The sequence below is a fragment of the Parasteatoda tepidariorum genome, chromosome 7 (genome assembly GCF_982258835.1).
Source record: "Parasteatoda tepidariorum strain Cologne lab strain chromosome 7, Ptep-v5.0, whole genome shotgun sequence".
Classification (NCBI taxonomy): domain Eukaryota; kingdom Metazoa; phylum Arthropoda; class Arachnida; order Araneae; family Theridiidae; genus Parasteatoda; species Parasteatoda tepidariorum.
The window spans coordinates 98,965,348-98,977,865 of NC_141761.1; the positions used below are offsets into that span (position 1 = coordinate 98,965,348).

The window sequence follows — 12,518 nt, forward strand, 5'->3', positions numbered from 1 at the left end:
AATTAACTAATAACAAGAAATGTTTTCTTTGTTGGTTGGTTGTAGTTGGTAGTTCATTTACGTCGCACTAGAGCTGCACAATGGGCTATTGGCGACGGTCTGGGAAACATTCCTGAGGATGATCCGAAGACATGCCATCACGATTTTGATCCTCTGCAGAGGGGATGGCACCCCCGCTTCGGTAGCCCGACGACCTGCACGCGAAGTCGAGTACTTTACGGTAGCACAGTTTAACGAGGACCAATACCGCACACCCTCGGTCCCTACGCAGACTGATCCACGTGGGTCACCCACCCGCACACTGACCGCAGCCAGTGATGCTTGACTTCGGTGATCTGCTGGGAACCGTGTCTTAACAATCAGTCCACTGCGGGACGAAGTGTTTTCTTTTTTTTTTTTTTTTCTTTTTTTTTTTTTTTTTTTAAATGAGTCTACATTTACTTTTTACTCAGCATTTTTTACTTTCCTCTTTTGTAACTGTATGTTCTTTGCTTAGTCAACTATCAATAACATAATCATACCTCGCAATGTTTTTACGTTTTTACTGTTAAATATAAACTATACACATTCAGAGTAAACATTTAACGTAAGACAGATACCTTTAACGCCTGACAAAAAAAAAAAAAAAAAAAAAAAACATTCCGCTGAGAAACTATTTCATTATTCTGTTTCTTTTTAAATTTCAAAGCATAAATAACCACATAAAAAAACGAAGAAATGAATTGGAAATAATCAATTTTTATTGATGTTATTATAGAATCAATATGCCACATTTATTTTTAAATGATTGGCTAAATATAAATACATTTTTGATTAGTAGTTGAAATCCATGATATTGTTTTTTAACTATATTTTTTGCGGCATAAGGCATGTGGAGGACAAATAAAAAAACTCATAAGTTTTTTCTTAAAAGAGCAGATTTTTTTTTTTTTTTTTTTTTTTTTTTAATGTGGATAAACAACTTTTTTCTCACGTTGTAAACTTTATACTGAATGTAACATTAATTTCAAAGTTTTCAACTGAAAAAAACTTACTGTCTTGAAAATTGTCTTAAATTTCAATTTATTTATGTAGCAATAGATACTATTAACATACAGAAAATTTTAAAATTCGTGTTTAAAAAAAAAAAAATCTGAAAGCAAAATTATTTTAAAACAAAAGTGTAATTGGGCATTTATATATATATATACTATATATTTATAACCGTCGTTGAACAGCCGAGGCAATTTTAGGTTTACGCCTACCAATGTTCAACGCCGTTGCCTTGTAATTTTGAACCCAATTCAGAAGACAAGGGAACTCCAGGATCAAGTATCGGGAGAAATTTTGCCTTCGTGGAGGACTTTTTGATGGAACTGACCAGCATTTGCGTTACGTGGAGAGGAAAACCTCCCACTGTCAGCCTGGCGGCAAGGGGACTTCAACCCATGATCCGTCTACCACTGAGGGTATTTTATGTCAGCACTGTGGTCGGTGCAAGCCGAAGAGATGTAGTATTACTGTAAGACAATTCTTCAACGTTAACCATTTTTGGTCAAGGTTACTGCTTTCGAAATATCGTAATTAGCTCAGTTTCTCATCTATGTCACGTAATTGGACCTAGTTTCCAAAGGGGTTTGATATGACATGATGATTTCATATTACGCTGCCTGGTGTTCTTCCTTATCTATCCTCAGCAGATATTAAATTATCGAATGAATATAACAATATCAACGAATAAATTAATATCAAAGCGGATATAACAAATATTTCGAACAATAACCAAGGCGATTATGCGATTGTGGACATTCACCTGTGAAAGTCTAAATTCTTCTGATTTCGGTCATTGACGATAACAAACACATCGAAATTTGTTTGATTGCTTTATGGAACTTAGAGGTGTTTTTAACAACCTTTTTAGAACGCCTTCATGTTTTCTGCGGCCATCAAATCGTATTTGATGTTTCAGTCTCGCATTCTTCAACGGTGATTCCTTGGATTTTGGTTTAAGCATTTATAAGGTGATCAGTAATATGCATGCTTTCAATTTTGTTAAGGATTTTAAAAAGTTATGTTAAAGGAGATCATTACAGAGCACCCTGTAAATTTTTTTCAAATTAATGGATTAGGGAAAAAACGTAACAAGATGATTAGTATTTAAATTTCGCAATGGCAAATTCAAAACGAAAATCGTCAATTTCGGCTCACAAAATTGTTTATAATTAACACAATTCTAATACTAATAGTTTCTAATATCTAATTAGTAGGAAAAAAATATTACAAGACGATTCGTACTTAAATTTCACAATGACAAATTCAAAACAAAAATCGTCAATTTCGGCTCACAAAATTGTTTATAATTAACACAATTCTAATACTAATAGTTTCTAATATCTAATTAGTAGGAAAAAAATATTACAAGACGATTCGTACTTAAATTTCACAATGACAAATTCAAAACAAAAATCGTCAATTTTGGCTTACAAAATAGTTTATAACTAACACAATTCTAATACCAATAGTTTCTAATATCTAATTAGTAGGGAAGAAATATTACAAGACGATTAGTATTTAAATTTCACAATGGCAAATTCAAAACAAAAATCGTCAATTTTTGCTTACAAAATAGTTTATAACTAACACAATTCTAATACCAATAGTTTCTAATATCTAATTAGTAGGGAAGAAATATTACAAGACGATTAGTATTTAAATTTCACAATGGCAAATTCAAAACAAAAATCGTCAATTTTTGCTTACAAAATGGTTTATAACTAACACAATTCTAATACCAATAGTTTCTAATATCTAATTAGTAGGGGGAAAATATTACAAGCCGATTCGTATTTAAATTTCACAATGGCAAATTCAAAACAAAAATCGTCAATTTTTGCTTACAAAATAGTTTATAACTTACACAATTCTAATACCAATAGTTTCTAATGTCAAAGTTAGAAGGGAAAAAAAATATTACAAGACGATTCGTGTATAAATTTCACAATGGCAAATTCAAAACAAAAATCGTCAATTTTGGCTTACAAAATAGTTTATAATTAACACAATTCTAATACCAATAGTTTCTAATATCTAAGTTAGCAGGGGAGAAATATTACAAGACGATTAGTATTTAAATTTCACAACGGCAAATTCGAAACAAAAACTGTCAATTTTGGTTGATAAGTTAAAATTTCTTCTCCGTACATCAGCAGGTTAAGTAGCTTTCTTAACCATATAACACAAATGCGGTTTATTATCAAAGAATCTTACATAAAAGCGCATTTATTCCAATGGTTGATACTAGAAATCCCTTGTCTTCAGGGTTGGGCTCAGAATTACGCAACTAAGAAGTTGAACATCAATAGCCAATATAGATCATTTAGCGTTTGTGATAAAAAGAAATTCAGAATAAAAGGAAATTTCAGAGCTAAATCAACTCATTTTTAATAATACCAGTAGGGGCTATATCTGCTACGCAATTGAAAAAACAACGAAAGCGCTTCACGATGGATTCCGAGAAAGTGGCTTGACAACTTTTTTCTTTCTATTACTAATGCTATAAAAGAAATAAAATTTCAGAAAACTGATAAAATAAAATTCATTTTTGAAAAAAGATGTTAACTTAATTATACAGAGAAGCCAAATATATAAAAATCTCAACTTTTGTTTGCCCTTTATGTTGATTTTTCTATTGTCCTGCAGAGTTATCATCATAAATGTTTACCGAAAAGAAGTAATTAGTTGGTAACACAAAATAATCTTAAACGTCAATTTAAATATGAGAAAAGAAAATGGTAAAATAAATCGATGCAAGACTATTTTTTGTTATCGCTTTCAACAAACTAAACTAACATATCGAGACATATGGTGGTGCTTAATTTGAAGGTAAATAAAAATTAGTACGCTGTAAGTTTAGAACCGTCTTGAACAGCCTACCGAATTTTCAACTCCGTACGACTGTTCAACTCCGTAGCCTTGTAATTTTGAATCCAATCCAAAAGACAATGGAACTCCTGGATCAAGTATTGGGATAAATTTGCTTTCGTTAAGAACTTTTTGATGGAACTAATGGAGCGGAAAACCACGAAAACCACACACGGTTATCCTGACGGCAAGGAGACTAACCCACGATCCGTATACCACTGAGGATATTTTACGTCACCACTGTGGTCGGTGCGAGCCAGGTGCGGAATTCGAATGAACAAGTCGTTGCCGGGATTTGAACCATAGCCACCGAGAGTCAAGGCTTCTCAGTAGGTTTGTGACGTCTTCCTTGGAAATGTTAGCATACCACCGCGGTATACAGATTTGTATTGAGATAAAACTATAAAAAAAATAGCCTATGAAAACTATAATAAAAAAAGAGCAAACAATAAATAACTGATTTAATAAGAAATACTTTCTTGCCATTTTCAATCATGATTCATCATAACTATTTTTAATCTCAAAAGAATGTGCCTCCTTTAAATGTATTATTTACTATTTTCTAATATGTAATCAAATATTGGATTTAATCGTACATTTGAAAATAAGAAATGATACATTTTAATACAGAAACGAATATGAGACAAATAAGAATATAGCAGAAAAGATGCAAATAACGAAATTATAATTTTATTGGCACATTTATAAGACTACTATTTTAAAATAGGTTCTAGAGAATTCTTTCAGAATCACATAATATACATTTAAATTCTAAATGGAATATTATAAACATGAACACTGCAATTATTTGCAAAAAAACAACGCATATAATATAAAAATAGAGCAAAATAATTTAGCTAAGTATTTAAATAATAGTAATTATAAAGTAATGATAATGAATAAATTATAAATAACTTAGAAAAATATTTCGATCCTTAAGATTGTAAAACTTTAAAATGGTATGTATTATTTTCAAAAATAAATATAGCGCCAGTTTGAAATAATAAAAAAAATAATAACATAACAATATAATAATATTTCTTTGTTGCCAGATTTGTACGAAAAGATATTACAAGGAAGAAATATTGATTGGATAATTTTACGGAAAAATAACATTGAGAAGATTCATTAATATGAATGAATTACATTGAATATTAATTGAAAAGTTTTCTCTCTTTTAATATTTTTTAATTAACAGTAGAAATTTATATATATATATTTTATATATATATATATATATATAATCTTTGGTAATGTGACGCATTAAAATTAAATTACAAAATCTAATAACTCATTATAAAGTAGTGCAAAAAATTATTATTATGACATCATCATAAGCTATGCAAAAACAATTTAGCTGTGTAAGAGAGATTCCTACCATATAAAGCATGAACAACAGTTTCATTTGTGTTCATCTAAAATTATAACGTACAAAAATTAAAATGGCTAACAATGAATTAAACTCCTATTTTATTAATATCATTTATTACCTCGGTGTTTTTTTACTTTCAACTATAAATATTTATGAAATTTCACTCTCATAAAAGTAAGCTATCGTTAAGAATAAATAAGCTTTAAGTGCCAATCAACATTGTTATTAAATTTTCTTTCTTTTAGAAATACCACTAAATTGCTTTTTTGCTAATTTTTTTTTTAAATAATAAAAATCTCAACTCTTTATTGACATCCGATATTTGTTTATTATATTTAAACAAGAAAAATGATGTTTAAATTTGCTTTGTTTCACATCTAAAAGTTTTGCGAAAGTATACGAATGCTTTGCTAGTTTTATAATATAATATTCGCTAACAATAAACAAAACCCAAAACATTGTAAATCTTAAATACAACTTCTTTCATTATATAATCAAAAATCTTATTATAAAGTTAGCAAAAACGAACATTAAAATATAAATAACACTTATTAACAGTTGTTTGATAGCTTTCTCGTGTAATGTTATTAATCCATTTTGGTTTCATTTCCTCACTTTTGGAAAACTTAAAAACTGAGACTTTAGGCCCATTTATGTAATTCACAATTTGGGACTGCTCATGCATATGACGTTATTAAAAGTTGTATAATAATGGTATATATATTTATGATTATTGTTTATAACGAATCACGTATCCGACGGACAGGCGGGACTGTTGTACAATGAATGACAAATATTTGGAATTGGCGGCATGTCACTTGTCAGCTATACTCCACTGTATGTGACGTCACTTAAAAACTTAGAAGATCTCAACTTCAACTGCCTTATTTCTCGGTGGCTGTGTTCAAATCCTGTTCATCTCATGTGCTTTAAGTTGCATAAAGAACACAAACCGAATATCTTCAACTCAATTTTGGTTAATATTTGTTGTGCATGAATTGAAATTTGGTTGTTTTGATTTGTGTCTGGGTAATGTGTGTGCGATTTATGTTTACTTTTCGAAAGTGACTCTCGAAGCAAAATTGTGAAAAATAAAATTTGTTATTTAGAAAGTAAATTGATTACTTACGGAAAGAAAAAGTATACCAATCAAACGAGATAACTCAAACCAATATTTGTAAGACACAACATAAAAACATCTGCATGCATTTTTTCACTAAATTTCTTTTCTTGGGCGTAATTCCCTTGCATATTGAGAACCAAACAAAAACAAAACTTTTTTTTTTTTCCCGGGGAAAAAACTATCTAAAATAAACGGGGGAAAGAAATGTCTTGCTTAAGGCCTCTCCCATTTTCCCATTAGGACAGGGTAGGAAAATGGGAAGTGGATAAACACAGACATATAAAGTCCAGTACAGCTTGTCCCAAAGAAGGAGTGAACCAAGAAAAGAATGAAGGGGGAAAAAATTAAAAAAAAAAAGCGAAGGAAACTTGATCAAACTTTCATGGGAAGGGTATGGGCAAAATGCTGCAAGTGTCCATTACAGAGGTAAAATAATTCCGGGGCCACCACCATAACGGGAACAGTAATTCGGACAGGTACCGGAGAAGATTGCGCTACTGAGGCCAACTGTTCTGGGACATCTGCGAGGAAGGTTTCTCAATATGGTGCCACTCTAACGCAATTACATTCCCATTTGCTGGTTTTTTTCCATTCCCGGAGGAGAGAGGCATCGCTGCAATGTCCATTACTCGCCTGGTCCCGGCATCAATATTTTAACATCCTGCGCCCCGGCTTCCTTCACCGCCCCTGCACAATATACTTGTGTGCTTGGAATACCTCGACGGCATCCTTCCGACGCTAAGGAAGAGAGAGAGAGAAAAAAGAGGTGTATCTATCTAGATATGTGTGTGTGTGGGGAAGTATTCTTGGTCAAACCGCAACGACGTCCTCCGGTTTCTTTTTGCAATTTTCGGGATTTTATATCCGCCTCGGAGGAAAGGGGGTTTTCCTGCAAGTGCACTGTTTTTTTCTCCGGGAAGATTAAAGCTTCTTGTCATGGAGCGCAAGGATTTGTATAGTTTTTAGCTGTTCTTTTATTATCGGAAGAATTGTGAGTCCCCTTTAATTTAGTGATCTCTGTATGGCTTTGCACAATTAAGAAAATAAATGTATTAAATCCTTTTTATGATTCCAGGCATCATTTTTCTAAAACACTGTATCGGGATTAGCACATCATTTAAGACTAGCTGCGGTGTTTTATATATATATATATATATATATATATATATATATATATATATATATATATATATATATAAATCATTCTTGAAAAGTCTTAAATGATGTGCTAATCCCGATACAGTGTTTTAGAAAAATGATGCCTGGAATCATAAAAAGGATTTAATACATTTATTTTCTTAATTAAACTTTCCAGAACCCAAAACAACTCAACATGTTCAATCATTTTTAGGACTAACCGGATACTTTAGAAAATTTATCAAAGACTATGCACTAATTGCAAGACCTTTAAGCGACCTTTTACGAGACAAAGTCAAATTTATTTTTGGCCTTGCACAGAAACAAGCTTTCATTTCTCTGAAACAAATTTTATCATCTGAACCTGTTCTACATCTTTATCAGCAAGGTGCTCCATTACAACTCCACTGTGATGCCAGTGCTAAAGGATTTGGTGCTATACTCCTTCAAAAGGACTCTGATAACAATTTCCATCCCATACAATACATGAGTCGTAAAACTTCTCCCCAAGAAGAGAAATATTCCAGCTACGAATTAGAAGTTTTAGCGATAGTTACAGCATTAAAAAAATTTAGACACTATCTAATAGGCACAAAATTCCAAATATATACAGATTGCCAGGCGTTTCAAAAGACAATGACAAAAAAAGATCTACCACCCAAAATAGCACGATGGGCACTCTTCTTAGAAGATTTTGATTACGAAATACTTCATCGGCCAGGTAAACGAATGCAACATGTAGATGCTCTTAGCCGCTATCCAGTTATGGTAATACAATACAACGAAACAACACAGAAAATCAGAGAAGCACAAATCAATGATGAGTTTACAGCAAGTATAAAGCAACTAATTAATAATTCTTCAGCACCTGATTATACATTAAAAAACAATGTGCTTTACAAAATAGTCAATGATCAAGAACTTTTGGTAGTTCCACTTGACATGCAAAAACAAATTGTACAACTTGAACATTCTAAAGGACATTTTGGCATAAATAAAACGGAAAATTTGCTAAAACAACAATTCTATTTTCCAAACATGCGAAAGACTGTTGAAAACGTAATTTCCAATTGCATTCCATGTATACTCTCATCACGTAAAGTAGGAAAACAAGAAGGTTTCTTACATCCCATCCCAAAAGGAGACATTCCTCTTGATACATACCACATAGATTTTCTTCCCTTACCCAGTACACATAAGAATTATAAATACATTTACACCGTCGTCGATGCTTTCACCAAATTCTTATGGATTTATCCAGTCAAGTCAACATCAGCTAAAGATGCCTTGGAAAAACTACAACTGCAACAAATTACTTTTGGAAATCCAAGAAGAATCATATCAGATAAAGGATCCGCATTCACCTCAATAGAATTCAAAAAGTACTGTGAAGACGAACAAATTGATCATATCACAATCACCACAGGTCAACCTCGTGGGAATGGACAGGTGGAAAAATTTCATGCTACGATAATCTCAGTCATCACCAAGTTATCCCTTGACAACCCCAGCAAATGGTTCAAGCATGTACCAGCAGTCCAACGTGTAATCAACAGCACTGTTTCTTCAACAACAAATTTTACACCCTTCGAGCTCTTAACAGGAGTTAAGATGAGAAATAAAGAAGACATACACATCAAGAAAATCCTCGAAGAAGAGCACATACATATTTTACTTGAAAATCAACAACAAATGCGAAAAGAAGCAAAAAGCAATATACTTGAGATGCAAGAAAAAACAAAGCACAATTATAATACTAGACGAAAGACAGCAACGAAGTATAAGCTCCACGACAGAGTTGCCATCAAACGAACCCAATTCGGGACAGGTTTGAAACTTCGACCAAAATTTTTCGGTCCATACACAGTGACAAAAATTAGACCCAACGATAGATATGATGTTCACAAGATCGGTATAGGAGAAGGACCAACTGTCACATCCACATCAGCAGACTTAATGAAACCATGGGAAGATCCATAAACTTTTTCTTTTTTTTTTTCATATGAACTATGAACTTTTCAATTGTGCAAGAACTCTTACACTGACTTTCGATTTTTTTTAAAAATATTTTTAGTGCAAGAACTTTTACACAGACTCAAATTTAAAAAAAAAAAAATTTTTTTTAATTTTCATTTTGGATTTTATTACATAAATCAAAAATTAATTGAACATATTTAACTGATATTGATGACAAATTTCTATTTTAATGATCAAAATATTCATATTGATCGTATTTTTCAGAAGTGAGATAAAAGAATTTGTGGATTTATATATTTGAAAATATCTTTTTATTACTTATTTCAGATTAGTTAAGATTTAAATTTTCATAAATTTATTGTTTTATATTCAATTGTCAAAATATTTCTGTCATCAATATTTTCTTTTTATTGTGATGTGTAATATTTACCTTTGAAGCATTAGTCGGAGACCGACTAAGTCAGGATAACAGAGTGTTGCATCGCCACCCTAGTGCCACCTGTGAGTAAGCAGACTCCCTTACATTCTCTCACTTAACGGCTACGGGGAGCGAGCTCATTAAGATGTTCCAGCTCTAATTATTTTGTACTGCCATTTAAGTGTTTTTTGTCATAATAAAAGCTTTAAAATGCAACCCTAGACTGCTTTGAAGCTTCATCGACACTCCCCGTCCGTAACATATATATATATATATATATATATATATATATATATATATATATATATATATATATATATATATATATATATATATATATATATATATATATATATATATATATATATATATATATATATATATATATATATATATATATATATGTATATATATATATATATATATATATATATAATATTACATAACTGTCGTTGAACAGCTGGCCCAATTTTTGGGTTTACGACAACTAATGTTCAACTCCGTAGCCTTGTAATATTATTGATCCCGATTCCCAATCAGGAAGACAAGGGAACTCCTGCCTGAATCGAGTATTGGGAGAAATTTGACTTCGTAAAGGACTTTTTGATGGAACTAACCCGCATTTGCGTTACATGGTAAGGAAAACCACGAAAACCACCCACGGTTAGCCTAAGGGCAAGGGGTCTCTAGCCCGTGATATGTTTACCACTGAGGATATTTTACGTCAGCACTGTGGCCAACGCGAGCCGGGTCCGGAATTCTTATGAACAAGCCATCGCTGGGATTCGTACCCGACTCGCCTCATTGAGAGGCGAACGAACTATCCCCTAAGCTGGCTCGGCTCTAGAGCTGATTTTAGCATACTTTCTAATTAGAGCTAATTTTAACGGCAATTGCGGTTTGTACTAATTAAGCTGTATGATTTATTTTTCCTTAAACTTTGCTAGTGATTAACACTGATTTAAGCTTCGTTTTTGAATAGTGCTTTTTGAGAATTAAATAGCAATAGCAATTGATGTCATAGAAAATGTAAAATAATTTTTTATGGTAAAATATGGCATAAAGCGTAAATTAATAATTAGCAATAAAGTTTTTGTATTGGTAGCACTGATTTCAAATAAATCTACAAGCACACCAAATCACAAAATAGAAGTGTTGATAAAGCACTCAAACAGATGTTATAAAATATTAAATATTACCATTTAATCATTTTTTATTAAAAAATAAATTTAAAAAAATTGAAATCATAAGATTATGTTAAATGCTAGTCTTTGTTTTTTATTTATTTATTTTTCTAAGTTTGTGAGTTTTTCTAACAATGCCCTCACAAAGGGACAAAAAGATGTTATAAAATATTAAATCGAAAGATCATATGCATAATTATTAAAAAAATATAAAAAGCAACTTTTTTTTTGAGGAAATATGCGAAGAAGATTAAAATCGGTCAATAACCAAAATCTTTAGAGCGTCAATAAGTAAAGGGAATATCTAAGGTCATTTTGATAATAGAAAAACCAACACACTTTTGTGTCACTGACCAAAGGACGCGACATGTAAGTCACCTTTCACCGACCTACCATTTACATTGCATATCTTTCAGCAAAAGTATCTGAACCTGTCACCTAAACACTTGTTTGTTCGCTCCAAATGCCGCTTTATTTATGCTTCAGAGGATCCCCCGAGGTTAGGGGCCCCTGCAGAGTCAGCTCTATATGAGGGCCCATGACTTATGCTTCGGCTAGCCACCAAAGCCCCAGCGGGGTAGCTAGCTTTTAACTCTGTAAGTCCAAATGAAATGAATTTTTAAGAAAATAAGAAATCTAATTTAAATCGTAATCGCACACCTGTAGCAGCAAGATGTGAAATTTTTCCTTTTCTGGAAGGCAACAGGGGGTGCCCAAATCATGTTGGTATTTCCGGTGTTTAAATTAATGTTACCTTTACACGCACAATTGAACGCGTTAATCTATTTACTACTGTGATTAAAGGTAATTGGAAAGGAAAGTTTACTGAAGATGTTGCTTAGAGTACTCTCTAAATTGAATTGAAATAACTGAAGTTGTATAAACTGATTTGTTTAGTATGACATAAACTTATCTGAGCAGCATATTTTTAAAATTAGTCTTACTAAAATCAATGAAATTGGCATTGAAAATTTTAACTGTACGGGCATAAGGTTTTTTTATTCTTTTCAATCTTCTATTCAGAGAAGAAAAAAAATATTTTTAAGCTTCTCTTAAATTCAAAATATATGACCTGGAACATTACTCTAATCTGAAATATGATAGAAAATTTTTTTTTTTTGAAATTATTTAACTATGATAATTAAGGCATCGTAAGATAATTTATATAGTGGGCAAGATAATTGATAAAAAATGTATTCTTACTTCTCAACTTCACTCTATCTCAATTTAATAATATGCAGATCAAGATTATTGATATATTGTGTAAGATAATTGAAAGAATATTTTCTCACACGAAACTAGGCAAGATTGTTGATATAATATAAAAGAATATTGGAAAAATATTTTCTCACTTCTGATTTCTGCTCAATCCTAATTTAGCAATATACACAGTATTGGATACTGTAC

The 12,518-nt window shown here is 31.6% G+C and overlaps 1 long non-coding RNA gene across 1 annotated transcript in view; it reads right to left on the reverse strand.

The window, feature by feature from the left end:
* LOC147807347 (uncharacterized) overlaps positions 1-12,518 on the reverse strand; it is a 39,410-nt gene that overhangs the window by 15,637 nt on the left and 11,255 nt on the right. The gene's annotated exons all lie outside the window — the stretch shown is intronic.